The following is a 14,975-nucleotide window of genomic DNA, read 5'->3' as shown; positions in this document are numbered from 1 at the left end:
GCAGAGGAAAGTTCCACTATCCATCCTCCCAGTAGAGAGTCTTGGGTGATAAGTTTGGAAAGCAGGTGTAAACTTTGTGGTTTATGAATTTTATGACATGCTTCACCAGACTCCAGAGGGATCTAATTAAGGAGTTATTGGATACCTTAGCAGGAGCCATATCTGATGAAGTCAAGACAAGGTTGCTTCTCAGTTGGCAACCCTAGAGTCCCTTTCCAATTTGTCCATGAGGCTGATAGTACATGCAGCTGAAGGGATAACTAGAGCAGCAGGATATGGCGTAACCATGAGGCGACAAGCCTGGATGCACTTGTGTGAATTTGTGGAGTCATTCAAATCTTCATTCGTCAATGCACCCTTTGATGGATCATCCTTTTTTGGCCCTATAGTCCAAGAAACATTGTCCAGGTGTGAAAAGGATGGAAAAGTACTTTCTGCAGTGGGCGTATGTTTTTCTGCTCCTCAAGGGTCCTTTTCGGGGAATCAGAGGAGTGGGAAAATGTGGTTCAGAAAGTCCCAAGGGCCTTTTCAGGAAACATGTGGTGGAGGCTCCCCCAGGGTCAGAGGGGGAAGCTTTAATGGAAGACACTGCCCGCATGGCAGAGGTGGTCTGCAAATTCAGGGCTCCAGAGATACCTTTCCTGGCAAGCCCTACCAGCGCTACTGAAAGGAGGCCTGATTGCCTTCCTGTGGAGGCATTCAGGGGTTGTTTATCCCTGCATTGACATGCCTGGCTTCAGATTACTCCCGATGTTTGGGTGCAGAGGATTATAACCAGAGGCTAGCCCATACCCTTCACTTACCTCCCCAAAGTTCCAAGAAAATCCCTGATGTTACACGCATTCAGCAGGAACCAGCAGTGCTAGAAATTCAAAAACTGCTACAGATAAGAGTCATCCTGGAGGTCCCACCAGACCAAAGTCTGGAATTTACTCAAGATTCTTTTTAGTGCCCAAACAGACAGGGGACTGGAGACCAATTTTGGATCCAAGTGTCTTAAACAAATCAGTTCGACAAACAAAATTCCGGATGGTCACAGTACAGTCTATCCTCCTATTTCTAGGGAAAGATGATTGGATGTGCTCTGTAGATCTCCAGGATGTGAATTACAGCAAAATGGACAAATGTTCCAGGAGACCCCCCACTTTCATCTGGGAGTCAGTCATTACCAGTTCAGAGCCCTGCCCTTTGGTCTCACCACAGTCCCCAGGGTGTTCACCAAGTGCATGATGGTAGTAGCAGCTCACTTGAGACTCCAGGGATTCTGGGTGTTTCTGTACTTAGATGTCTATCTTATTACCATTCCTACCAGGCGTCTTTTAAAACAAGCAAGAAACTACATTCTCCAGGCATGTGCTAATCTAGAGAATACAATAAATTATGAGAAATCACACCTAACGCCAACTCAGAATATAGAATCTATAGGAGCAGTACTAATCACCAATACTTGCATAGAGTCTTTACCTTATCTGAGATTGCAAAAGATCAAATTTCAAGTGGAGAAAATTATCAGGAGCATAACTGTACCCGCATGACTAGTTCTGCAAGCTCTAGGTTCGATAGCAGCAACCATGATGTTAGTTCCCCTGGCGAGATATCACATGAGAATATTGCAATGGCTTTTAGCATCCCGGTGGTCCATTCAGTCTCAACCAATGTCACACCAGATTTTAATTATGAGCCATTACAAGGAAGACCTAGCTTGGTGGATCCAATCAAAGGAAATTCTCCTGGGCTGCCCCTTTGTCCCATGTCAGCCCCATGTCATAGTGACCACAGATGCCTCCCAGATAGGGTGATGGGCATTATCTGGGCAAGACACTCCAAGGCACTTGGTTCCCCATGTAGGCCAGGTTGAATATCAATGCTCTAGGGCTGAGTGCTTTTAGCATTGCAGGCCTTTCAAACTACTCTCCCGCTAGGAACAATTATGATTCAAACAGACAATATGTTGGTAGTTTGGTACATCAACAAACAGAGAGGAACCAAGTCATACCCCCTTTGTTGAGAAGCACTCAAGAGTCTGGCAGTGGGCAGTCTCTTCTAACTGCTTTCTGATAACAATGCATATCCTGGGAGATCCATTGTGATAGCAGACAAACTGAGCAGGTGCATTCTTCTGCCTCATGAGTGGTCTCACAATCCCAGAGTGACGATAAAGATCTTTCGTCATTGGGGTCAGCCTTGCTGCAATCTTTTTGCATTGCCCCTGAGCAACAAGTACAGCAGCTATTTTGCCTTTGCCCCCAAGGGATACTTTCCTACACAATTGGCCCTCTAGTCTCCTGTACACCTTTTCACCTTCCCATTAATTCCTCGGTTTCTAAAGAAAGTGATCAGGTTGAAGAGCAAAGTAATCCTCATTGCTCCCTTCTGGCCTTAACAGATTTGGTTTCCCTTTCTCTGGCCTTATCTGATTCAACAACCATGGACTCTGGACCCAGATCCAAATTTCCTATCCCATCCAGAGGGATTAGTTCACCCAAACCTTCAAAATATCAAGCTCACAGCTTGGCTTCTCCAGTTCCATTGATTGCCAGGCATAACAAACTATCTTCTTTAGTTCATAGAATTTTTCTGGCCTCTCACAAGCCTTCCACCAGGAAACTCTACAGTAGTAAACGGAAGAGGTTTTCCTTCCGGGCTCATGAAAATAACATTGATCCTTTCTCTGCTCCTGTCAATAAAGTCTTAGAATTCTTAGCTTGACTTTTCGAAGAAGGAGCCTCTTCCTCTAACATTAGGGTTCAACTAGGAGCTACCTCAGATTTTCATAATGGGTATAAAGAATGTCCTTTAATTTTCCATAGCCTTTGTAAGGCATTTTTAAAAGTGACCTTAATGTTAAAACTGCCATATAAGGATCCATGTACACCTTGGGATTTAAATTTAGTATTGCAAACAATAATTCATTCCCCTTTTGAGTGTACTGTTGACTGTGACTTGAAATTCTTGTCCTAGAAAACTATATTTCTGGTAGCTATAACTTCTGCCAGATGGATTTCTGAAATTCAGGATTTATCTTGTAAACCACCTTATTTGATATTTCACAAAGACAGGGTTTCATTGAGGACTAACCCTTCCTTTTTGCCAAAGGTGGTATCAGAAAAGAATATCAATCAGGCAATCAATTTACCAGTATTCTTCCCAGTTATTCAAACAAATGACAGTATTATTTGCATTTACTAGACATTCATAGACAACTAAGATTCTATCTTCATAGAACAAAAGACAAAAGGAAGTCCAATCAGTTGTTTGTTTCCTTTGCAAGTACTAAAATGGGCAAGCCAGTTACCAAAGTCACTTTATCTAGATGGTAAAAAGATTGTATTTCCTTCATATACAACAAGAGGAAAGTTGAATTACCTGGGCCTGTTAAGGCACACTCTACTAGAGCAGTTGCTACTTCACCAGTGTTCCAATCTACAGTTCCATGGATGAGATTTGTGCAGCAGCAACATGGGCTACCCTTCATACCTTTACTACTCATTACAAATTGGATTTGGTCTCAAGGGGAAGAGCATCATTTGGTTCTATGGTGCTCAGGAATATCCTTCCTTGAGTCCTCTCAAGATCTAAGGTAGCTAGGGACTATGTCCCACAGGTCAAGAAATAAATGAAGATTGACAACATCAGATAAAGAAGTTATGTACTTACCACAAAGTTCCATCTGTGTTGTCCATCTTCATTTATCCTTGACTCCCCACCCTCCATCCCCCTTCCTTTCAGACCTCTTGGTGGAGCAATTTATGGTTCTAGGTGTCAGTTTGTCACCCATGATGCCAGATATGGTCTCCATGAAGGTTTTATTAGGAAAATAATTCCTGTCTTTTCTATATGCAAACTCAAGTCTGAGGTATTTTGGAGAGGATCATTCTAAACAGGACTTAAGCTCAAGAGTTTTTGGTTCTTGCTGGCTGCAGTAATGGCCCAGTTGGTTCCGAGGTTCCGAACTGAATGCACAGGTCAAGGATAAATGAAGACGGAGGACACAAATGGAACATTATGGTAAGTACATAACTTTTTTTTTGCACGTGTGACAGATACATCAGGTCTGGGTCTGAGGAAGCCCTGTGATCCAGGCAAAGATCCCCTCTCAGCAGCCTGTAGGAGATTGAATACAGAGACAGAGCCTTTAGGAGATCATTGTAGAACAGTGTATTCATGCCCTGAATTCTTTTGGTGAGAAACCTTTGTAGGAGCTCTAACTGTTGTAAGTGTCTGGATAGGTACATGCCAAGGAAGTCATTGCACACAATGACAGGTCCGATAAAGGAAAAGTAGAATGATACTATAACTTTCTTTTACCTGGATTCCATACCTTTACCTAAAAGTTGAGCAACACAGAATGATTTTCTTACTATATTAGCTACGTGTTGGTCAAAGGCCAAATTGCTGCCAACATGTGCAGTGATACCACCAGTCCCCCAACTCTACTATTCCTTTTGCCTAAGTTTCAAGTCTCATTCAGTAGGTATGCTATCACCCAAAATAGTCTTATTAACTCTACTTTTACCCCTGTTACTCATCCCATATCTCCTAACTGCCAACGAATGTCAGGGTCACCCAGGTTTCCACTACCCTAAATTCCAAATATCCATCCCATCTACAACAGATAATAATGTACCCTTACTCACTTCCCTCATGCTTACCTCCTTAACCCCTAAATACTACCATCTTACTAGACCTAGTTACATTAGTCCTAAAATTAGACACTATTACAAAACTTTATTCAAAATCTTAAAACTCATACTCAGGATACATTACAACCTCACAAAACACGACGACATCCACCCAAACCCTGGTCCATCCCCACCTGTTGACCCTAATCCCCGTACTATATCCCCTACCACCATAGCTCCAACAAACAAACCTCCTAACTCACTGCTGGCCTTCCATCTAAACATTAGGAGCATAAATAACAAAACTCAGCACCTGCATGCCCTCTTAGCTGTTCATTCCCCAGATATATTATGCCTAATAGAAATGTGGCTAAAGCCTGCCAGCAAGGACCATGAGATTCTGCCACCAGGGTACAATATGTTTTGACTAGACCGTACAACCAGAAAGGTGTTGGGGTAGCCATACTTTACAAGTCTACCCTATCTGTTAGCATAGACACCCAACAACCACCCCAATTCAATAATGCTGAAATTATTATCTCAAAACTACAAATTAATAAAAACAAAAATGTAAACATTGTCTGTGTCTACATTCCCCCAGGGAGGAACACAGAAACCTTAGAAGACTTCTTATATTGGTTATCTAATAACTACCCACAAGAAACAATTGTTCTTGGGGATTTCAACATTGACTGGAACACTTGCTCTTGTGAATCCCCCACAACCCACATAAACCTCTATGGATTTACTCAAGTCATAACCTCCCCCACCAGGACAGGAAAACCCAATAACAAGGAAAGTACCCTAGACTGGATACTCTTCAATACCCATCTTCAATCCTATAAATCAGGCACTTTGCCTAATGACCTAAGTGACCACTGTCTCACCTATGTAATCAAGCTCAAAGTAGACTGCTCCTACCAACCCACCTATAGAACATTAAGAAATAACAAGAATTTTATTCTTACCAAGTTTCAAAATGAACTTAAGGCATGCAACTGGTCAGTACTGAAAAGTCTCCCCCTAGATGAAGCAGTAGCATACTTTAACACCAAATTCCTTGCTATTCTTAACTCCCATGCTCCCAGACGCTCTTTTAGAACCAAAGTTAATATTGCACCATGGCTTTCTAAAGATACCAAAACCAAAATTACACTCAGAAACAAAGCATGGGCCACCTACCAAAAAACAAAAGCCCTTGATCAACTAAGATTCAGACAGCTAAGGAATGACACCAAAAAAAATCCATAACCTTAAACAAAAATAACTACTACTACCATTTACTACAAAAACACCAAAACAAACCTCAAAAGTTCTGGGCAGGAATAAACAAACTACTCCACCCAGGCCAAACCGCCACTCCACCCCCTCAGTTTCCCAACAAAAATCCCCAGTAGACATTGCTAATAACTTCAACAGCTTCTTCACAGAGACTATCCAGTCAACTGTCTCCCAATGGCTCTAATTCTAATGCAGCCACACCCAGTACCCAAACACATTTTACCTTTCAATCTGTTCCTACTCAACTTATTCATGCCCTACATAAAAAACTAAGACCCACCACCCTGGTTGCTGACCTCCTTCCAGCAGACTATCTGCAAAAGGCTGCTGATACCATAGCATACCCCATCTCAATCCTGATCAACAGAGCTATATCTGAAGCTACTGTACACACTATATGGAAAATCTCCCATGTCATACCTCTCCATAAAGGAGGTAGTTCCACTGAGCTGTCAAACTTTAGAGCCATAGCTATTCTGTCACCTCTAGCTAAAATTATGGAGAAGTGTGTACAGATACAGCTCATGCACTACCTCACACAGGACAAGCTGTTGTCCAACTTTCAGCACGGCTTTAAGCCATACCACAGTACTACTTCTGCCCTCCTTTCTTTCTCTAACGTCATTAACCACAACCACAATAATAACAAACTACCCTCAGCACTCTTTCTAGATCTGTCCAAGGCTTTTGACATGGTTGACCACAAAATGCTTATAAATACCTTGAAGGCCTTCTCTTTAAACAGCCATGCACTCTAATGGTTTAAATTCTACCTGCAGGCCAGGCAACAGGCAGTCCTGTGGCAGAACAAGCTATCATCTCACCTACCCATCACATTAGGAGTCCCCCAGGGCTCGATACATGACCCCTTCTTTTCTCCATCTTTATCAATGACCTTCATTCAGTCAACCCAGATGCTACCTGCATTCAATATGCGGATGACTCCACCTTGATTTGTTCTGACACCTCACCAGCTACTTTATTCACATTAACCCAAAATACCTTCAGTACAGTGGAAAAATGTCTCTCCAATCAACATCTAATCCTAAACCCCAACAAAACTAAGCTGCTCCTCTTTTCCCCCACACACAGAACGGTCCTGCCATCCTTCAACATAACCGCTAACAATGGCACTATCATCTCCCCAGAAGCCCAAACTAAACTACCGGGTGTCATAGTTGATAATAGCCTGAAGTTTGATGCGCATATCAATCAAACTATCAAAACCATTAATAAAAAACTTGGCTGTCTTTACAGAATCAAACCTTTCCTTACCTCACTTGCTAGAACTGCAATTGCACATTCCCATCTACTATCAACTCTTCTCTACGCCTCACCACTATTCTCCAACTTAAACGAAACAGATCTTAATAAACTATCATCCTGCTATAACCACATTGCCAGATTTGCTACTGGCACAGCCTACCAGACACGCCACTGTCACAACCTAAATCACCTAGGATGGCTTGAATTGCCTAGCCTACTGCAGTTCAACCAGCTAATAGTGGCACATAAAGTCCTTTACCAACCAGAAAATACACGTGCACTAAAAAATATTATCAGCCCCTACACCAGCACACTGCGATCATCCACTAGACTCCTAGTTCAAACATACAAATCCAATTACTCAGCTGAGGACTCTCTGTTTGCCAACTCTATTGGAAAAACATGGGACAGACTCCCAGATGACTTGACCCTAGAACCCTCACTAACTCGATTCAAAAACAAACTCAAGAAATACTTCAAAACTCATTGATCATGTCCTTGCACTAACCCCGACTAGTGACCTCTCAATTACTTAGGTGCCTTACCTTCAACTACTTCTAACTTTTTTCTACCACACCATTTCAGGAAGGGTCAGTTGTAAACTGCTGCTCAATGTGTCTTAAACCTGAATGTAATGTTATGTATATATAACTTTGAAAATAATGTTATGTTTTGTAAAGTGTTTTATAATAAGTTAGTACTATATGTACTAAATGCTGGTATTGCTTATGACTGTAATCTGCTTGAAACTAGTATTTTCTAAATGTTCAATGTGTATTATTATCCTGGAGCTTTATATCCATATATCCAGTCTGACTATCCCGGTCAACAAATGTAAAATAAATAAATATATAAAAATAAATGTGTTCCCAGATCCCTTTTTCTGAGTCGAATCTTGGGGGTGTTTTATAGATGGAGTAATTAACTTGGGTTGAAGGTATCTCAAAGGGCATTATAATGCATTTTTTGACACTGAGTTTTAGGCCATGGTTTTGGCACCAGTCATTTGTTTGTGTTATATCCTCTTAAAAGATACTGGTGTCTTGGGGGAATCTATAATAGCTCCCAGTCATCTACAAACTTGGTGAGAGAGAGGCCTTGAAAATCAGCATTGACTTATGAGAATCAGTTGCCAAACAAGAGTGGCCCCAGCATGGAGCCCTGGGGTGCTATGCTGGTGCCTAGTCGCTTGTCGGAGGTGGTCTCACTGATCCAAACTTCTTGGGTCCTGTCTGTGATCCATCTGGCAATACAGCAAGTTATGCAGAGATTTATGCCAAGTGCCTGAGTGGGGGTACTGCATTAAAAGCCTTGGCCAGGTCAAGATATGCAGTATGCCTTGCCTTGGTGACCCTCTCAAAGAAGTCTAGCAGGTTAAGTAGGCACAACCTTCCCTTAACAAAGCCAAATTGGTATGGGTCTACTGCCTGTAGTTTGCCAATGTCCTGCTTATTATTTCCATGATAATTTGTTCCATAGTTTTGCATATTAGACTTATTAGATTGATAGGTCTATAGTTCCTTGGGTTGGTTGATGGTCCACCCTTGTGGGGGGAATGACTGTTGCAGTCCTCCATTCACTTAGAATGTAGCCTGTTTCAAGGTTGTAGTTGAAGAGTGCCTCAAGTGGTCTTGATAGATCATATATTGGACTGTTCAGGAGGCAAATGGGGATGTTGTTGGGACCCATAGAGTTCTTGTCTTTAATGAGTGCTGCTAGCACCTGATCCCTGCTAATAGTTAAGGGAGATATTTTGGAGGGGATTTCACCTGGTGGAGCTGGAGTGGGGGGGTGAAGTTTGAGATGAATTTATCACCCAGTGGATTTGCTATGCCACCCTGATCAGTGAAGATGGTACCATTCTGGAGAAAATTTCAACACAAAGACAGACATTACTAGATTTTTTTCAGTTACGTGTACACTTTACATAAAGATTATTGGAAGATACAGTTTAACATATATACATATGCATACAACACAAATATAGGTGCCGGAAGCTGTTAAAGACTGGGGGGGCGGAGGGTGACAGGGGCACTTACTGAACTAAAAAGGGTATTTTTTTATAACTATTTGCTATCACAACATAGGTTCACTTGGAGGACATTTTAAGCTTAGCCAAATCCCTTTTGGTACTTGAATTAACATTTTCTGATTGGTCTTAGCTATCCCCATGGCTGATAATTGTATATTAGCCCTAGCGAGAACAACTGTAATCATACCATAGATAATTTGAGGGGGCCATGTAAGGGATGCAGCATTTAGGAACTGCCTCTGTCCATTGGTAGCATGAGTGGAAATCCTGGATTACATTTTCTATTACCATACTTAGATCCAAGTTGCATTTGAATATGGATGGATGATCTTTGTTTTATTTTTATGGATAGTCTGTTCCGGAACAGTGGTAGCTTCTGTGATAGATATCCATCTCTCCACAACATTCAGTTTAGATACCTGGACTGAGTGTTTCTGATGCCGTTTGACTTGCTGATGTTCAGTAGGTCCATCTGTATTATGTCGGAGGATGCTTTGTATGCCAGACATGTCACCTCTAAGCACTCTGTAGGATACCGAGTATAGTAATAAATCTTTGAGGAGGTCCATGCAAGACCTATTGTTTAGGACTTGCATCCTTTTAGTAAGGTATCTCTGAAGGTATTCCAATTGTTGCATGGGGCTGGACAGATACATGCCAAAGTGGACATTATACAAAATGATTGACATAATGAGAGCTTTGTAAAGGGGGACAACAACATCTCTAGATCTAGTCACAATCAATTTGTTTATAAGCTCTGCAATATAGAAAGGCTTTCTTATGACTCACAAACACACACACACACACACACACACACACACACACACACACACACACACCTTACTCACTCTGACAGCCAGTCCAGACTCCGTCCTCTGATTTTCACCCAGGCAGCTCCCGAACAGTTAAATAAACTGTCCGTTCCTCAGCAGCAGCTAAATAAACCATTAAATGCTTTTGCAGCAGCTAAATAAACCGTCTGTTCCTGCTTGCAAAATCAAAACCAGCCAAAAACCTTATATGCACCGTGAGCTCAACACCGACAGGCTGGTAGCCATGATGAGCTGACGTCATCTAGCACGCAATGAAGTCAGCTAAAGCGCAAAAATGAAAATAATTCAAACATAAAGAAAGGGACAGTTGGGAGGTGATCTGCAAAAGTGGGGGGGCTCCCCTCCCCCCTCATTCTATGGTTCCGGCGCCCATGAACACAAGCCATCTTATAATTTAATATATGGGTAGGAAAATTTGCAATCAAACTGATTATACATTACTAAAGAGTAGATTACATCATAGGTGTTGTGTGAAATTGTAGTATAGAAATCTAAGGATTCATAAGGAGAACAGAGTGTTAGGATGTGGTTTCAGAATGTTGGATAGAGGAGAAGGAAATGAGATAGGAATTTAGAGTGTTAGTTATTAGTTGAGGAGCAGGGACAGATATGAGTGCTAAGAAAGTGGGTTTTTTTAGCTTTATTTTGAAGCTGTTGAAGAATTCTAAGGTACTGATGTTTGGAGGTAAGGCATTCCATAGTTTTGCAAAGGTAAATGAATAGAGGCTATGAACAGCTCTTTTGTTAGGTTTGCTTAATTTTAGAAGATGTTTCTTTATGGAATGGAGGTTTGGGGATGGAGTGTAGGGTTGTAGGATGAGTTTTAAGATGGGGCAGCTGTCTGGCTTATATACTATTTTATGTGCTTGGGATAGTTGTACATAGTTAAGGTAGTGGGGGAATTCTAGCCAGTTTAGTTAACTGGGGGTATGGCAGTGATGTGTGCGGTAAGATATGCCAGTTGCAAATTTAACAATTTTATAGCAGCATGATTGTAACTTGTTTTTTAGAGACATGTATAGGTGAGAATACGGGCCCCATACAAGAGGGAGGGGAGTAGTAAGGTGTTGGCAAGTATTTTTTTAGTAGAATTATCCATGAGATGTTTGTGTCTATAGAGTTTTCTAAGTCTGAAATGTGTTTTTAATGGCTTTCATTATGTGTTGTTCAAAGGAGAGTTTGTCATCTATGATGATACCCAGTAATTTTGTCAGAGATACAATTTTTATTTCAGTTTTATTTTTATGAATATATTTTGAAATCCTGCAACAGTGGTTTTGGTGAAAACAATAGTAGTTTGGTTTTATTGGGATTCAATAGTGGTTGTGCTTCATTTAACCAGATCTCTTTTGAATTTTCTTCTTTTATTACATACCTTGTTTAGGTGAGGATTCCATCAGTGGGGTTTGTTTTTAGTGTTTGTTTTGTGTTTACTTCTGGTAGTATAGCAGCCTCTACGCAGCCATCCACATGTTCGTATAGGGACTCTGTGAATAAATCTGCATAGGTAGTTGTATGTTTTCAGGGATAGACGGAGACTTGAATTTTGACAAACTGTCTCTTAACAGGATGTAGTTTGCCTTAGAATAGATCCTGTTACTGGTTTGGTTGGGTTTTCTGGGTTGAGTTTTTCCTCAAAGGAGACGGCTTTGTAATCTGACCTGTCTAGTGAGGATGTGACATGGGGGTGCAGTGCTCTTCTTGCCTTAGAATAGTTCCTGTTACTGGTTTGGCTGGGTTTTCTGGGTTAAGTTTTTCTTCAAAGGAGATGGCTTAGTAATCTGGCCTGACTAGTGAGGACGTGACATGGGGGTGCAATACTCTTCCATGTTGGTGAGTACCAGATCCAATATGTTTGATTCTCTGGTTGGGGCATGCACTATCTGCTCCAGAGTGTCTGTGTTAATAAAGTCCAGGAAGCATGGTGGCTGTGAGTTTGAGGCAGTGAAAGTTTTACAGTCTATAGAGGGGTAGTTAAACTCACCCATGAATAGGGTGTTTTGTTGGATGGTGAGTGTCACTAGTAAGTGTAAGTAAGAGTTATGAGACTCCAGGATCATAGATGGTGACTTGTAACTAGCCATGATATGGTAAGGGTCCTTATCTATGGTGACTTGCATGTGGGTACGTTCAATAGTTTAACCAACCTGGAGGTATGTTTGTTGCTAAAGTATATTGAGACATCTCTACCTTTGGCCCAAGTCTGTTCTAAATGTGTGGAAGGCACTGTAGCCTTGCACTGCTGGAGTACTTCACACAGCTTTAAAGCAAGTCTCTGTCATGGCACAGATATCTATATTCTCTAGAGTGAGGAAGGCCTGAAGAGTGTAGAATTTTTTGCTTAGGCTTCTAGGTTTCCTGGAGACTTTTTCATTGTGTTGGTAGTTTTGCTTTTTGGCATTGCCTAAAAAAGTCTTTGAGGGGGTAGACAGATTTTAGCCAGTATCCAAATGCCGGCGAAGAAGACAGGTGCAGCCCCTCCTTGGCAAAACAGTGTCACCTGATGACCATTTTCTCCTGTGCTGAAAGATATTGCATCCCCCTGGAGTGACACTAAACACTAAGCCAATAACTAAAATCAATAATTTTATGTTCGTACTGTGGTATCATCCTTGGTGAAGGTAGAATGCTGCTCACTGCAAGGCTCATACCTGTCTGTGGCATATATTCTAACAGATCCATTATGTCTCTTTTCATATAGTCAAGTGAGGTATGTCTCAGGTCATTTACACACACATGAACTATGATAGAATCATACTGGTACCTGGGGTGCAGTGACTTGAGTGCATGTGTGATATTTTGGATCCTGTTTCCACATAGGAAAGTAACCATTATCTTCTCCTTGTATAACCTGGTAAGTGGGGAATCTGTATGTCACACAATGGAGTCCCCAGTGGCAAGACTATTAGGTAAAGTATATCATTGCCTTATGGGCTTTGATCTTGGGGTACCACTGGGTGCAGGTCTATATGAGGCATTTTGTGTTGTCTTTGGAGTGTGTTTTAGCGATTTCTGAAGAGCAGAGTTGCCATTATGTGGCTTTGGATGTCTTTGAGATTTTGGAACGCTTTTTTTAAGAGCCTCAGCATAAGACAATGTGTATGTGGTGAGCAGTATGTGTGAGGGATGTACTGTGGGTATGCATGACAACCTCATTTGTATGTGAGATTTTTGCCTCAAAGGAAATTATGTATTTAAATCTCTTGCATACTGTGTTCACCCACTGCTATAAATGGGTGCTGGGCCATCTTGGCACTTACATCCAAACTGTCATACCCACTTGCAGAAGGACTGTCACTTTTACTTATAATTAAAAAAAGTTGTGTTTTTTGTCTTTAAGGGCATTCTTCATTAAGAAACCCTTCTACATCTGGTTGCATACACCCATTGCATCTGTGCATGCGTTGTTGCACACACCTCTCATGCTTCTTTTCTGTGGGCTCAGAATTTAAATACAAGCTGACATTCCATCTTTGTGCTGCTGCTGCTGCGGAATGAATGTGAACTCACTCTTGGATGGATTCTTCTACAGCAGGTAAGTTTCCATTCTTGTGCTACTTCCTAGCACAGATTGTTGCAAAGGTGTGTGTGCATGTGTGCGTGCGTGTGTGCATGTGTGCGTGTGTGTGTGTGTGTGTGTGTGTGTGTGTGTGTGTGTGTGTGTGTGTGTGTGTGTGTGTGTGTGTGTGTGTGTAAGGCTCAAACTCTGCACCTTACTTACAGGAAACAAAAGGTTAAATCCTCTACCCCAACCACCAAGCTTTTAAAAAAACACTGAGTTTCAAAGAGTTGAATTTCAGATGCATTTTCAAGGAGCTGATAGTCATGTGCATTTTTCAAGGAGGTGAGTTTCAAGTGTATTTTCAAGGAATTGTGAGCTTCATGGGAAGATAAGTTTACTACTGCTCATGCTAAGTCTGCTTACAATGTGCAACTGTTTTGTTTAGCAAATTGTATAACTATTGTGCTAAAGAATTATATCTTGTTTGCTAATTTCCTGCCTTTTCTAACTAGAATAGTCCAGTTTCCAGGCTTTGCTGGTTTCAGGACTTTAGTTTCAGTGTTCAGAGCTATCCAGACCTTGCTGTGGAAGAGGGAGATCTTACTCCTTACCAGTGACAGCGGGAGCATTGTACTGCCTATCTAACATTAGAGGAGTGGTTTTCAGCTCTGAAATTGCAATTTTATTGGCCATTTTGAGCTGATTTCTATCCCTTTCAACTTTCTTGCACACATACACGCGTCTGCTAAAATCTGTGTACCTGTGACTAGCACTTACTCTAAAACTTGCGGAGGCCCTTAACTGTAACCTGCCCAAGCAACAAGGACCTCCGAAGCTGAAACGCAAACAAACACCAATCACAACCAAAGTGTCACATAGCTCACAACACCAGTGTGCCACCCAGCAACAGCCCCTAAGGCAAGACAACGTACCTAACACTTTAGTCATAGGTGACTCTATAGTCAGGCACACTGATGTCCCACTCACCAGGCTGAACAAGGAGAAAATTACAGTGAGCTGCCTGTGGCTGTCAGGATCCGCCACATAACTCATGCACTCAAGTCACTCCACAACAAGTACAAATATGTCTCTGTCATTGTCCATGTTGGAGTGAATGACTTTAGACGTACCTCCCTGGACTACATGAAAAGAGACATGGAAGAGCTCTCAGATCATGTGGCCCAGGCAGGTATGACCCTAGCCCTGAGTAGCATCCTGCCTTCGCCCAGAATGATACCACAATATAAGGACAAAATGATTGACTTCAACAATTGGCTAAGCTTCTGATGTCATTCAAAGGGAATCCAGTATCTGTCTGCCTGGGACGACATGATTGACAGACCACGATGCTTTCCCAGAGATGATCTGCACCTGTCGCCCATGGGATTCAGGTTACTGGCTAAGGCTCTTGCCACCCCTATGGTACTTTTTTTAGGCAA

This window comes from Protopterus annectens, chromosome 17.part0 (genome assembly GCF_019279795.1).
Source record: "Protopterus annectens isolate FY-2018-M chromosome 17.part0, PAN1.0, whole genome shotgun sequence".
Lineage (NCBI taxonomy): Eukaryota > Metazoa > Chordata > Ceratodontiformes > Protopteridae > Protopterus > Protopterus annectens.
Note: the sequence above shows the minus strand (reverse complement) of the source record.